This window comes from Phyllostomus discolor, chromosome 5 (genome assembly GCF_004126475.2).
Source record: "Phyllostomus discolor isolate MPI-MPIP mPhyDis1 chromosome 5, mPhyDis1.pri.v3, whole genome shotgun sequence".
Lineage (NCBI taxonomy): Eukaryota > Metazoa > Chordata > Mammalia > Chiroptera > Phyllostomidae > Phyllostomus > Phyllostomus discolor.
The window spans coordinates 71338072-71354563 of NC_040907.2; the positions used below are offsets into that span (position 1 = coordinate 71338072).

The following is a 16492-nucleotide window of genomic DNA, read 5'->3' on the forward strand; positions in this document are numbered from 1 at the left end:
GATGGAGGCAGCTGGCAGACCCAGCAAGGCAGTGGCTGGCAGAGCTGACAGTCCCACATTTGAGTGCAGATAAACTGGGAGGAACAACTGGGGAGTGAGACAAAGGGAATGCAACCTAGGGTTCCAGAGCAGGGGAATAAAGCCTCAAAACCTCTGACTGAAAAAGCCTATGGGGTTGTGGTGGTGGAAGAAACTTCCAGTCTCACAGGAGAGTTCCTTGGAGAGACGCACAGGGTCCTAGAACATACACCAACCCACCCACCCAGGAATCAGCACCAGAAGGGCCCAATTTGCTTGTGGGTAGTGGGGGGAGTAACTGAAAACCCACAGAGAGCAGAGCAAGCAACATTGTTCCCTCTCGGACCCCTCCCCCACATACAGCACCACAATGCAGTGACCTGGGTTGCCCTGCCCTGGAGAATACCTAAGGCTCTGCCCCTTGCTACATAACAGGTGATGAGACAAAAAAAAAAAAAAAAATGGCCCAAATGAAAGAACAGATCAAAGCTCCAGAAAAAATGCAACTAAGCAACAGAAGAGATAGCCAACCTATCAGATACACAGTTCAAAACATTCGTGATCAGGATGCTCACAGAAGTGGTTGAGTATGGTCACAAAATAGAGGAAAAAGTGAAGGCTATGAAAAGTGAAATAAAGGAAAACATACAGGCAACCAACAATAAAGGGAGGAAACTGGGACTCAAATCAACAATTTGGAGCAGAAGGAAGAAAGAAACATCCAACCACAACAGAATGAAGAAACAAGAATTCAAAAAAAGAGGAACGGCTTAGGAACCTCCAGGACAACTTTAAACATTCCAACAACCAAATCATAGGGGTACAGAAGCAGAAGAGGAAGAGCAAGAAATCAAAAACTTATATGAAAAAACAGTAAAGGAGAACTTTCCCAATCTGGCCAAGGAAACAGACTTCCAGAAAGTCCAGGAAGCTCAGAGTCCCAAAAAAGTTGGACCCAAGGAAGTACACACCAAGGCACATCATAATTTCACTACCCAAGATTAAAGAGAAGGAGAGAATCTTAAAAGCAGCAAGACAAAAGGAGAGAGTTACCTACAAAGGAGTTTCCATCAGACTGTCAGCTAATTTCTCAAAAGCAATCTTGCAGGCAAAAAGGGGCTGGAAAAAAGTATTCCAAATCATGAAAGGCAAGGACCTATATCCAAGATTACTCTATCCAGCAAAGCTATCATTTAGAATGCAAGGGCAGATAAAGTGCTCCCCAGATAAGGTAAAGTTAAAGGAATTCATCATCACCAAGCCCTTATTATATGAAATGTTAAAGGGCTTTATCTAAGAAAAAGAAGATCAATAATATGAACACTAAAATGATAACAAAGTTACAACTATCAACAACTGAACCTAAAAAAAAAAAAAAAGCAAATAGTACAAAAACAGAACCACAGAAATGGAGATCACATGGAAGGTTATCAGCAAGAAGGGGTAGAGAGGAAAGGGAAAAAGGTACAGGGAATAAGCATAAATGGTAGGTACAAAATATACAGTAGAATTAAGAATAATATAAAAATGTAGAAGCCAAAGAGCTTATATGTACAACTCATGGACATGAACTGAGGAGGGGAATATGGGTGGGAGTGGGGTACAGAGCAGACAGGAATAAAGGAGTGAAGATGAGACAACTGTAATAGTGTAAAATAAAAAGTAATCAGAGTTATTAAAAAACTTGAAGTAAAATAAGGTGGTATATACAGGCTTATTATTGAATAATTAGAGAGAAGAGATTTTAAAAAGAAACAAAAAGACAACTTGCCATATTCTAAGTGCCCCTGAGGAAAGCAGGAGAGTGGAAACTCAGGAACCAGACTTAGATGAGACAGTGGCTGTGGAGCAAAGTCTTGGGCAGGATGTTTCAGGAGTAAAAGCAGTCTGGAAAAGATCAATTCCTCAGGGCTACGGAGTAGCTAAGAACTGGATCCAAGTAAAAGGGCTATAAGATTCTGGTGATTGAATCAGTCAGGGGAGGTGTCTGGAAAGATTTCCTGAGTTCAGAGCAACATATACAGAGAATTCTCCAAGGAATCCTCAAGCAAGAGGTGAGTTGTTAATAGTCCCCAGCTGTTAACACACAGGAACGCTCCCAACAAAAACGCTCAGACTTAATCACCTTGTGCTCCTCTGCCCATTGCTGGAAGGCAGAGAATAAGCATGTGGAACTGTCCAGAGCTGGGAAAGTAGAAGATTTCTGGTTTCTCTCTTCAGATATTTGAGGAAGAGTGATCAGGTGGGCTACTAATTGATAAAGGTGGGGCCCATTAGGTGCAGATGTGGCTAATAATTCAATCTGGTCTCTACTTTGAAGTATGGAACCAGGGTAGTCACTAAAAAGTGCAAGCAAGTCATCTACAGGAGGTACAAGACAAGAGACCAGGAGTTTTTTCCTCAGCCTCTTACCTCTCCAAATCACCTGGTAATCCATCACATTTGAAGTTCATCAGAATGTGGTCTTATTGTTTACCTCTAGTTGGAGGACATTGCACAAGGGTATTAAGACCTCACATTTGTCTTATGGTCTGCTTTTACAATTTAAGAATTTTGAAATTAAAAGAGTTAATGCTTTAAATGTTCCTTTTTACATTATTTTAGCTAATAATATACTTCAGCGATATTTGTATTCTCTCATTTCACTGTTTAATGAAACCATCTTTTTTGGCTTGCTCTTGTTCCACTCCTTCATATGCCTTTTTTGCTTAATAATAGCATTTTTATCCCTTTTTCCCATTTTTATTGAAAATGATACATGCTCATTTCAAAAGATTAAGAATATAAGAAAGTAAAAGACTTAAAAAATCATATACTCTAGCCCTGGGCCGTGTGGCTCTTAGTTGGAGCACTGTGCCATAAACCCAAAGATCACGGGGTCGATTCCTGGTCAGGGCACATTGCCTTGGTTGTGAGTTCATTCCCTGATTGAGACATGTACAAGAGGCCACCAAGTGATGTTTTTCTTTCACATTGATATTTCTCTCCCTTTCTCTCCTTTCCCTTCTCTCTAAAATCAATAAGCATGTCCTCAGGTGAGGATAAAAAAAATCATATAGACCCATAGAAAACATTTATTTATTTAATTAGTATCTCCTTTCAGTCTTTTTTTTTCTGAGAAGCTATTCTTTCCTTTTTCAAAAAACATTGAGTTGTAATCTTATTTAACTGAACTTCTAAATCTTGTGCCTGAGGAACAGGATTTTCCAAATGAGTTGTCTGTGCCCGATTACCCAGTTTTGTCCTAGGAGAATAACAACTCATAAGAAAATTATTTGCTTTTAAATTTAATCCCCAGATGCCACGTATAACTCATTCCCATTCTTGCAGATTCATCAGTTTGATCAGTCCCATCAGTTCAGTTTGCTAAAATGAGGATTCTGCTAAGAACTTGTGATGGCCTTCTATTTAATGGTAGCCCTTCAGGAAGTCTTTCAGGTCTTTCATAATATACAGGTTTCCCAAGCTATCCAAAAGTAGAGCATTCCTATGAAACCTTTTGTAAGACAAAATGGCATAAAGTGAAGAAGCAATTCATTACCTTAGGAGACATCTTGCCAACAGATGCACAAAATAAACAGAGCACAGATGCTCACAGACACAGTTTAAAGATATGGCAGCTTGATGTTGAGATGATTAGTACCCAGGGAAGGAAGGAGCTGATCTGTTTTTCTTTGCAAGACAATTGGCTGGGATTATGATTGGCACTGTATTACAAAAATAGATTAATCTAAAAGAAGTTATGTGTTAACAAAATAGAAGGCTCTAATCCATAAACATTATATACCTCCATGTATTTACATCTAATTTTTCTCTGTGGTATTCTGTACTTTTCAGTGCAGAGAGCTGTCTATGCATGTATTTATTCTTTTTTGTTGATGCTATTGAAATATAATTGGTTTTTAAATCTCATGTAAACATGCAATTAATATTTTTATTGGTCTTGTATTTAAGATTTTGCTAAACTAAATTCACTGACTATAAGAAATTTTTGTTGATTCCTTAGAACTTTCTATATAAATAATCTGCATATAGGAACAATTTTTACTTCTTCCTTTACAACCTTTATTCCTTTGACGTTTCCTTACCTTATTATGTTGGCAAGGGCATTCAGGAAAATGTTGAGTAGAAGTGGTGAGACTGAGCATCTTTGCCTTGTTACTGGTCTTAAGAGCAGTGGTTTACTATTAAAATGATGTTAGCTACAGGTATTTTGTAAATGCCTTTCATTACATTGAGGAAGTACCTTTCTAATTCCAAGATCCATACATCAATTATGGATGCTGAATTTTGTTAAATTATTTTTCTGCATCCATTAAGATAATCATGTTTTCCTTATTTTATTAACATGATAGATTATATTTATTTTCAAATACAAAACCAATCTTACATTCCTGGGATAAAACCCACTTAATCATGCTGTATTAATCCTTTTATAGTATAGTGTTGGGTTCAATTTGTTAATATTTTTCTAAAGAGCTCTATGCCTGCTATAGCCAGCATGGCTCAGATGGCTGGGTGTTGTCTTACAAACCAAAAGGTTGCGGATTTGATTCCTGGTCACAGCACATGCCTCCGTTGCAGGTTTGGTCCCCAGTTGGGGTGCGTGCAAGAGGCAACTGATCGATGCTTTCCTCCAGCATTGATATTTATCTCTTTTTTTTCTCCCTCCCTTCCCTCCGTTCTGGAATCAATAAAAGGGGAAAAAAGAGTTTTATGTCTATGTTCACAATAAATGCTTTTAATTTTATTGTTTTGTAATGTCTTTACTATGTTTTGGTATTAGAATTATACTAGCCTCATAAAATTAGTTGGGAAGTGTTTCTTTATATTCTGAAAGCATTTATAAAATTGTTATAGTTCTTTCCTAATTACCAGTGATAATCTCTGGGTCCTGAGTTTTCTTTATGGGAATTATTTAAAATTATAAATTCAGTTTCTTTGACACACACAAGACAATGCAGATTTTTAATTTCATTCTGTGCAAGTTTTGGCAAGTTGTATTTTTCCAAGAATTTTTCTATTTCACTAAGTTGTCAATTTTATTGGTGTAAGTTGTTCTTAGAATCCCCTTTTCAAGTCCCATATAACTTTTAAAAGTTTATGGATCTATAATGATGCTCCCTCTTTTGTTTCCAATATTGATAACTTGTGTTTTCCTAGGGGTTTTACAATTTTACTGAACTTCTGAAACAACCCATTCTGGTTTTGTTAATTGTCTCTGCTATTTTCTATTTAACTGATGTATGCTGCTTTTTTCCTTCTTGGATTTACCTTGCTTATATTTTTCTAGCTTTGGGAAACTTACACAATAAATTTTAACTCGTCTTCCTTTCTCATATAAACAATTAAAGCTTTAAACTTCCCTCTAAGCAAAGTTTTCACTGTATCTCACAAATGCTGACATGTTTATTTTTCATTATCATCCAGTTGAAAATACTTTCCAATTTTCTTTGTGATTTTCTTTTGATCCATGGGTTTTTCAGAAATATATGGTTTAACTGCTAACTCTTTGGGAATTTTCCAAATATTTTTGTTACTGATTCTAGTTTAAATTAATCGTGATCAGAGATCATCTCTGATTTCACTCTTTTGAAATTTAAGATATGTTTCATGGCCCTGTATATCTTCGTAAAAGTTCCAGACCACCTGAAAAGATTCTATATTCTGTAATTGTTGGGTTCTATAAATATTAATTATGTCAAGGTGGTTCAGATCTTTATCTGTAGATTTCTGACCTACTTTTTCTGTTAATTACTCTGAAATTGGTGTGAAAATCTCCAACTGATTGTGGATGAGTCCTTTTTCCTTGAATTTTGTCTTATATGTCAAGTATTTTGAAGCTACATTTTAGGCACATGCACATTTGTAATTATGTCTTTTCATATATTGAGTCTTCATCATTATAAAATGTCCCAATTTATTTCAGTAACACAACCTGTTTTTAAGTAAATTTTGTTCATTACTAAAATATCAATCCTAACGTGGTATATCTTTTCATTATTTTCCATTCTTTTACTTTCAACATTAATGTCTTTGTTTTAAAAGTAGATGCCTGTAGACAACTTAGAATCTGGTCATGCTTTTCATCCTGTTTGACAATGTATGCCTTATAGTTACAGTGGTTAGTCTAACATTTACATTAGATTTGCCTGGATTTAGACTTGCCATTTTGCTTTTTGTTTTCTATTTGTGTCATCTGTTTGTTTCCTTGTCCCTCCTTTGGGGTTAATAACTAAAAAAAAAGTTTTTAGTATTTTATTTTTATTTCCCCACTGACATTTTTAAAACAGCTTTACTAAAATACAATTCACATACCATACAATTTACCCAGTTAAAGTGAATTGTTTGAAAAAAAACAATTCAATTTTTTTTCAAATATATATATATATATATTCAGAGTTGTACAACCATCACCAAAAGCTAATTTTAGAACAGTTTCATCCCCCTTAAAAGAAACCTCATACCCATTAGGTATCCTTCCCCAGTTCCCTTCATCCACCCAACCCTAATCAACTTCCCCTCTATATAGATTTGCCTATTTTGGACACTTCGTATAAGTGGAATCATACAATATACGGACTTTTCTCACTAGCTTATTTTGCGTGGTATAATGTTCTAATTCAAGGTTTATCCCTGTTGTAGCATGTGTTGGTACTTTGTTTTTTTTTGCTGAACAATATTCCACTGTATGCATACACCACATTTTATTTTTCCATTAATCAGTTGATGGACATGAGTTGTTTCTAGTTTTTGATATTATGAATAATGCTATCATACACATTCTTGTGCATATCTTTTTGTATGGCTGTATATTTTCATTTCCTGGAGGTATATATTGTACTTGAGAGCAGAACTGCTGGGTCATATGTAGCTCTATGTTACACTTGTTGAAGAACTACCAAATTTTTTTCCAAAATAGCTATACCATTTTAGATTCCCACCAACAATGTATGTGAGTTCTTATTTCTCTATATCCTGACCAACACTGGATAGTGTCCACCTTTTCCATTATAGCCATCCTAGTGGGGTGTAAAGTGGTATCTCACTGTGGTCCCACTGACTTTTTAGCTGTAACTTGGCATTTTCTTTTACTGGTTGCTTTAAAGATTAAATATTTAGTTTTAACTTAACACTATATAGAGTTAACATTGTACTACTAAACATTAAACATTATAATCTTATAAAACCACAGTTCTATTTTTCCCAATCATTCATGGTATTGGTATAAACTCCAAAATATAGTGTTATAATTTTTTTAACCACTACTATTTATTTTAAAGAAATTAAGAGAATGAAATAAATAATATATAGTCTTTTATAGTTATGCACATTTTTACCATTTCTATTGATTTTCATTCAGTTCTGAAAATATAAGTAACCCTCTAGTATCATTTTCTGTGAGCCTGAAAAACTTCTTTCAGCATTTCTTAGAGTACAGGTCTGCCAAAAATCAGTTGTAATTTTGTTGGTTCCTTGTATGTAAAGTGTCATTTTTCTCTGGGTGCATTAGTTTGACTAAAATGCACCTGATGTCATTATCTTTGTAATTTATTCTTCTTGGGGTTTGTTGTGTTTCCTAGACCTGTAAGCTCATATTTTTGCCAAATTTACTATTGTTTCTCAATATTTTTGGCCTATTTCTCTTTCTTTTCCTTTACAGACTCCAATTACATGTATGTTGGACTGCCTGATACTGCTGTAGAGGTCTCTCTGGGTCTGTCTAGTTTTTGTGAATCTTTTTTCTTTCTTGCTTTTCCATTTGTAATATATTCCTTTGATCTGTCTCTAAGTTAATTGAGTTTCCTTGACACCCAAATCTGCAATTAAGCCCATCCAGTTTATTCTTCATTTGAGTTACTGTACTTTTCTGTTCTCTAGTTTTCACTAAAAAAAAAAAAATTCTCTTTCTCTGCTGAAATTTCTCATTTGTTTGATCATAACATGCAGATTTTTCTTTGTAGTCCTTAAGCATATTTATAATGACTTTTTTAAAGTCCTTGTCTTCTAGTTTGAACATATGGATCTTCCTGGAGATGGTTTTTTAAAATTGATTTCTTTTTTCTTGAGTATGATCTTTTCTCTTTACAGGTCTAGTGAGTTTTTAGTAGATAAAATCCTCTCCCCTATCATTGCTAATTTACTTGTCACAGAAATGCAATGGAAGAGGGTGTTCTTACTGTACAGAAGTTCACTGAGATGGTATTGAGTTTGGGGCTGGGCAAATGTTTTTATGGCCTCCTTAAACCAGCTTTTGTGATGTTACTGTTGGTGAATCAATTAGAATAAAGTAATTTTCTTCAAAAAATTAAATAATATTAAAAACTCACTGCCAAGCCCAAGTCACCTAGATTTTTTCCTATGTTATTTTTTAGAAGTTTTATAGTTTTGTATTTTACACTTAGGTCTATGATCCATTTTGAGTTCATTTTTGTGGCAGATATAAGGTCAGTGTCTAAATTCACTTTTTTGGACCCTGGTCAGGTAGCTAAGTTGGAGCATCATCCAGATGCATCAAGATTGTGGGTTTGATCCCTGGTCAGGGCACATACCAATGAATATATACATAAGTGGTACAACAAATCAATGTTTCTCTCTCCTGCCCCCTTCTCTCTAAAAATAAAATTTAAAAATTAAAATAAATAAATAAATTTACATTTTTCATATGTATTCCAGTTGTTCTACAACCATCTGTTGAAAAGACTACCCTTTCTCCATTGGAATGCCTCTGCTCCTTTGTCTAGGGTCAGCTGAAAGAGACATATTCTTGAGCACAGTTTTTCAAACTAGAGGTAAAGAAAACAACTTAGTAGACCAAAATGAAAATTTAAAAAGATGAAATAGCCTAGACTACAGAATATCAGAATTCAGTAAAAATAAAGTAGAAAAGGTTAAGTATTGCTACTGAAACTTTTGTTTCGTGTGTGTGTGTGTGTGTGTTGGGTAATGGTCTAAAAAACATATTTCTTACTACATATTGTGGATAGAAAAATTTGAAACTCATTGCTCTAGAAAATGTATTAGAGAACAAAGGACACAGCCATTAGACTGCTGTAATAATTCTGCCATATTTAGAAGTTTTCAGTGTTATATTTCCAAAAGGTATATCTAATGTCATTTTTCTACTTAAAACACTTCAAGATCATTCTGAAAGCAATGGAGAATAATATGTAGTGATATAAGAATAAATGTAGCAAGACCATTTAGAAGACTTTTGTAATGAACTAGGCGAATTATAAAAATAAGGCAGTGGCTTTGGGAACAGAAAGGAGATGGTTCCAAGCCCTGGAGAATGGATATGTAGGGAGAACAGAACAGGATATATTGTAAAAAAGAATGGTAGTGATATACCAATCCAGAAAACACAGGAAGTAGACCAGTTTTACAGTAAAGGAAGGCAAATATGGTTTTGGTTATAATGAATCTGGAATAGTGATAGGCTTTACAAGTGGTAAAGTCCAGGAAGCAGTTAATTATGTAGCTTGAAACTCAGCAAGTAAGTAGTAGTTGAAATATGAATATGAATAAAGTCACCTAGGGTAAGTAAATACAGTAAGAAAATAAAAGATAAATAATTACTCCTGGGAACCATGAACATATAACTGGTGAACAAAAAGTGGCACTCACACACACAAAAAAACTAAGAAATACTTAGAAAGGTAGGAAGAGAACCAAGAGAGTAGAATCATATAAGCTAACAGACACAAAACAAGATCACAGATTTAAACCCAAACAGATTAATAACAACATGAAATATAAATGAACAAAATGAGCCTGTTAAAAAACAAAGATTAATAGCCTGTTAAAAGACAAATATTTTTAAACTAGATAAAAACAAAATCTAAAAATGTGCTATTTGTTAAGAATTACATGTATTTAAGAATACAAAAAGCTTGAAAGTAAAAAAATAGAAAAAATTATACTAAGCAAACACAGACTGAAAGAGACACGGTGTAGCTATAGCTGGTACTATACCTGATAATATAGCTGTATTAGTACCAGCCAAAATAGACTTCAAGGGATACTTCCTAACAATAAAATGTGAAACTATCATAAAGAAACAGCGTTTTTGGATTAATAGGCTCTTAATATATAACCTCAAGATGCATAAAGCAAAAATGACAGGACTACAGGAGAAGAGACAGTCCACAATAATTGTGGGAGATTTTAACACCACTCTCAATAATTGATAGAATAAGTAGACCAAAACATCAGTAAAATTGGAAAAGATCTGAATATCACAATAACATATTTAGGAAACTTTACCTAATATAGAACATTTCACCTAATACTGCTAAACACATTTTATTTTCAAGCATACATGAAACTTTCTCTTTTTTTAATGCTGATATATAAAGAGAGTCTTAACAAAATGCAAAGGGGTTAAATCATACAAACAGGTAAGCAAGTAAAGCATTAACAGGGAAATCTATAGCCTTAAAGGCATAGGTCAGAAAAGAGTTTATAAATTACTGAGTTAAAAGGTCTGAAGACACCTCACCAAAAAAGATATATAAATGGCAAATAAGCATATGAAAAGATTCTCCACATCATATGGCATTAGGGAACAGCAAATCAGAATGAGATACCACTACGCACTTATTAGAATGGCTAAAATGCTAAACATTGGCAATACCAAATACTGGTGGAAAAATGGAACGACAAGAACTCTCATAATGCTGGCAGGAATGCAAAATTGTACAGACACTTTGGAAAAGTTTGGTAGTTTCTTACAAATGAAACATACCCTTATTATACAACCCAACAATCGTGCTCCTTAGTGTTTAACCAAATGAACTAAAAACTTAATGTCTACACAAAAACCTGCACATGGATGTTTATAGCAACTTTATTCACAGTTGCCAAAACTTGGAAGCAAATGAAATATCCTTCAGTAGGTGAACAGATCAACGGTGATATATCCAGACAATGGAATAGTATTTGGTCTTAAAAAGAAATTTGCTAGGACTTCCGGCAAGATGGAGGAATAGGTGGACGCACCATATCTCCTCGTACAACCAAGATTAGAAAAATAATAATTTACAACAATAATTTACTATCAGAATAACACCCAGATCCGGCAGAGGATTTATCTGAATGAAAGTCGGGAAGCCAAGAAGTAGAAGTAGACGCGTTCATCCGGACTGGTAGGAGAAGACGAGCCGGGCAGACAGGCGCTGGGCTGGCTCGGGTTGGCAGCGCGCAGAGGTCAGGGGAAGGTTTGGCGCGAAATCGGCGCGACAGCCATCCGGGGGCGCAAGAACACAGCGGTGATCCCTGAGTACGCAAGCTGCGGCTGGCAGACTCAGAGGGGTAGCGATTGTGGACCAGGGCAGAGCTCGCGGCCCAGAAGCCCAGACAAGGGTCTGAGTCCAGGGGAACGGAACTACCACCATTGTTTTCTCCCGCCCCGCCCCGCCCCCACAGATACCGTCACAATCTAGCGACTGGGGTGCCCAGCCCCATGGAGCACCTAAGGCTCCGCCCCCCACCTTAACGAGAGCAACCAGGCTGAAAAAAAAATTTAAAAAAAGGAGAGACAGGGGAAAAAAATATGTTTTCAACAGAGCAGATCAGTCCCCCAGGACTCATCCTTTTGAGCCACCAAGAATTAGCCAATCTATCAGATGCACAGTTCAAAACACTGGTGATCAGAAAGCTCACGGAACTGGTTGATTTTGGACGACATTTAGATGAAAGGATGCAGGTTACCATAAAAGAGATGCAGGAAGATATGAGGAGGAGAGCCAATAGTGAAAGGAAGGAATATGAGTCTCAAAACAATACAGTGGACCAGAAGGAAGATAGAATCAACCAAGCAGGAAAGCATGATAAAATAAGAATTCAAAAAATTGAGGAAAAGATTAAGAGCATCCAAGACACCTTTAAACGTTCCAATATCCGAATTATAGGGGTACCAGAAGGGGAAGGGGAAAAGCAACAGATTGAGCACGTATTTGAACAAATAATAAAGGAGAACTTCCCCAATCTGGCAAAGGGAACAGTCTTCCAAGAAATCCAAGGAGCGCAGAGAGCCCCAAAGAAGTTGGACCCAAGAAGAAACACACCAAGGCACATCATAATTACATTAGCCAAGGTAAAAATGAAGGAGAGAATCCTAGAAGCAGCAAGAGGTAAGGGGACAGTCACCTACAAAGGCATTCCCATCAGACTGTCAGCTGATTTCTCAAAAGAGACCTTACAGGCAAGAAGGGGCTGGAAAGAAATATTCCAAGTCATGAAAGACAAGGACCTACATCCCAGATTGCTCTATCCAGCAAAGCTCTCATTTAGAATGGAAGGGCAGATAAAGTGCTTCTCAGATAAGGTCAAGTTAAAGGAGTTCATCATCACCAAGCCCTTATTTTATGAAATGCTAAAGGGACTTATCTAAGAAAAGAAGATAAAGAAAAGACATGTATAGTAAAAGGACAGCAAACTCACAAATATTAACAACCACACCTAAAGCAAAACCAAAATAAACTAAGTAAACAACTAGAACAGGAAGAGAACCACAGAAATGGAGGGCACATGGAGGGTTAGCAGCAGGGGGGTGGGAGGAGGAGAGAGGGGGAAAAGGTATAGAGAATAAGTAGCATAGAATGTAGGTTGAAAATAGATAGGGGGAGGGCAAGAATAGTACGGGAAATGTAGAAACTAAAGAACTCATAAGTATGACACATGGACATAAACTAAAGGGGGGAAATGTGGATGGGAGGGGGGTACAGGGGGGAGGGGAGAAAAGGGGGGAAATGGGACAACTGTAATAGCATAATCAATAAAATATATTAAAAAAAAAAAGAAATTTGCTACTGAGTGATGAAAAGCCATGGAGAAACCTTAAATAAATATTAAGTGAAAGAAGCCAATCTGAAAAGGCTACATTCCATTTCAACTATATGACACTCTGGAAAAACGTAAGACAATGGAGAGAGTAAAAAGAACAGTGGGTACCAAGGGCTGGGGGTGGAGCAACGAATAGGTGGAGCACAGGATTTTTAGAGCAGTGAAACTACTTTATATGATACTATAATGGTCGATATATATCACTATGCAGTTATCAAAACCTACAGAGTGTACAATATCAAGAACAAACCCTAATGGAAACTGGACTTCGGGTGATGATGATGTGTCAGCGTGGCTTCATCAGCTGTAACAAATAGACCACTGTGGTACAAGATGTTGACAGCAGGAGAGGCTGTATGCATACAGGGTATATGGGAACTCTCTGTACTTTCTGATCAACTTTGTTGTGAATCTAAAACTGCTCTAAAAATGAAGTCTATTTTTTAAAAATCAAAGAGCTAAACACCATCCAAGAAGTTATAAAAAGAACAGGAAAACAGATAAACAAAATGGGGTAAAAACCAAGGAAGTAGAAGGAAAGGAATAATAAAGACAGAAACTAATAAAATAGACAGTGATCTAAAATGAAGATCAACAAAATGGAAATTTTGTCCCTTAAGAAAAAGTTCCAGGAAGAAATACAGAATATAAATAGTTTCTATACCTAGAAACTAAGGAAATAAAAAGTGTCAAGAAAGCGGGCATGGTCGACAGTACTCAATGCCATAAAAAAAGTACAATTAAGGTTGAAAACTGCCTGATGAATGTGGCAATGAGATCACTAAAAACCTTAGCAAGAACAGTTTTAGTGGAATGGAATGAGGTAGAAAGTTTCTAAATGGGAAAATAATTCTGGGCAAGTTAAAATTAACACTGATATTATACATCTGCAAGAAGCTGGATTTTATTTTTAACTTTGCACAGTGTCTTGCACATAGATGCTGAAAACAATACTCGCTGAATTAATTTGGCTGGGTGGAGAAGAAACGACCACATGTAGAGGGCTTTAGATGTAGTATTGAGAATTGAATTAAGACATTTTAAGATTTCTAAACAGATATATAGCATGAGAAATCTAAAACAACTATAGCAAGATATTTAATAGTACATATCAGAAGTTTTCAATACATGTAAACACACATATAACTCACACAGTTCAAATTCATTTCCAGAGTCAGCATATACTGGGGAAGGTTCCTCACTTTCCTCTTTCATTTCATTTTGGCTCACTTCCACCCTCAAAACATCTTGAAACATAGAGAGTATGGAAACAAATGAACATGAGCTCTCTCCGAGAGCATTTATAATGAAATAGCTCAGCATTCTTTTTCTTTTTCAGTAAACCATGCACTGTACCACAAAATTAAACAGACATCTCTAGGGATACATATTTGCCAAGAGTCTTTCTGGCAAAAATAAAATCTGGCCCTTCTCCAGACTTCTATACATGGACAATAGTGGCTGTTCTACAGATGGAGATTGATCACTGTCTGGCTGGCCTGTGGTTACTCAGTAGTGTCAAGATAAAGAGTATTAGGCACAGATCATTTTCATGACCAAAGACTTCTGACAACAAACTTGCTCTGCCTAACTTCTCGCATTATGTAATGACAATAATTACTGAAGAGAGTACAATTCTGGCCCTATTTCCTTATTCTACAGGCAAGCAAACCAAAGTCCCAAAAGGGTAGGCCTTCGTGTGACATCACACAACTAGCTGGTGACAGTACAGAACACAGGTCTCAAGGCTCCCAGTTCAATAATCTTTCAACTTCCCTATTGAGCAGTACTGCCTGCCTAAATAATATCAAAAACACTATGCTGCTTGTAGCTTAAACTTTTATTATATAAGTCATATCAAAACTTGAAAGTCATAGATAGGCTTTTTCTCAGTCCATTTGCTAGACATGGCAACATATTTTTATTTTATAACTTTGTACATAACAGCTTTTAAAAGGACTGTGTATTTTTTAATTGATTTTAGAAAAAGAAAGAAAGGAGAAAAGGAGAGAGAAAGAGAGATACTGATTTGTTGTTACACTTATCAATGCATTCATTGGCTGATTCTTATATATGCCTTTCCCAGGGATCGAACCCACAACCTTGGCATATCAGGGTGATATCTTAACCAACTGACCTACCCAGCCAGGACAGGACTGTTTATTTTAAGTTCCAGAGTCATCAAAGTAAAACAAGGTTAGAACTGGATTAAAAACTATTAAAACAAAATTAGGAAATTCCAATCTTTAAACTTGGTAAGATTCTTTAAAAATGTATGGCCTAATATATTTACAAGTGGCAGGGCACCAGAGTCAGGATTATAAGACCAGGAATTAAATCTTAGCTCTGTTACTGACTAGCTGTGATTTGAGCCCGTTTCCTCCTTACCTATAAAACAAGCAGGTTGGCTCTGACTGGCATGGCTCAGTGGGTTGTGCATTGTCCAGCAAACCGAAAAGTTTACCAGTTTGATTCCTGATCAGGGCACATGCCTAAGTTGCAGGTCAGGCCAGGTCCCAGGCTGGGGACATACCATGGGCAACCAATTGATATTTCTCTACATTTCTTTTTCCCTCCCTTACCCTCTCTCTAAAATAAATAAATAAAACCTTGGGGGGGAAAAACAGATTGGATCAGAATCACTAAATCTAATTCCACTGTTTATAATACAATTCTAGATAATTGGAGGAAATTATCTTACTATCTTGTAACTTATTCAAATAATAGAGCAAATATATAAATACATCATTCCATACTAGATTAACCAAACAAGTTAAAACACAGATAATATCATCTCTACTATTAAAAAAAAAAACACAGTAGATTTGGTACTAGAGTCAGAACACTACTGTCAGAAAACTGTCGTGCAGAGTTGAAGTGATGGTGATTTAGATCATGTCTTTCTGCATTCATTTAACTAAATAGTAGTAATTTTTTAAAAACCCAAGTCTAGTTTTTCTTCAGGGACAACCAGTGAAAGAGAACATAGAAGCAGCTCAGAGTGGCTGTTTCAGTCCAGTTCTACAAGAACTACCACAGTAAGTACCACACATGTCTGTCAGATATCAAGAACCTTGATCTATTACCTTATTTAATACTGTTATGTATAACCCTGGATGAGTTAACTTTGAGCCTTTTCATGAATAGGTCATTTGGAGCTTTTTAATAAAAAATCTACCATTAGTAGAAACAACTTTAACCTTCACTTTTCTACTGGAGATAATTATTAATTCATACATACTACAGATGTTCATCATACGCAATTCACTGAAGACTACTCTAGGGAAAATTACACACACAGTCCCTTCACCCACCAACCACTAGGAGCTTACAACTGAATAGGATAATACAAATCTGATGACCTCTGAGTTACATTTCTGGAATTAAATTCTTAACAGTTCTTATGTCCACTTTATTACATAATTGTATTTAGGTTCTATGTCCATTTGCTAACAGACATAAAACACAAAGTTCATTTGTAGAGTGCTAGAGAAAGAGATAAAGGCATCATAAAGAGCTAATCCAATTGATGGATGTACAATAAAAAGAAGATAATAGGAAAATACGATATTGTCAAGCACTATGAGCCAAAACCCCTCCAAGCTCCAGCTCATTCGTCAGACCTAAA

General features: G+C 36.0%; 1 protein-coding gene across 1 annotated transcript in view; it reads right to left on the reverse strand.

Annotated features, from left to right (window-relative positions):
- Positions 1–16492, reverse strand: part of DIPK1A (divergent protein kinase domain 1A) — a 124054-nt gene that overhangs the window by 71495 nt on the left and 36067 nt on the right. The window lies entirely within an intron of this gene.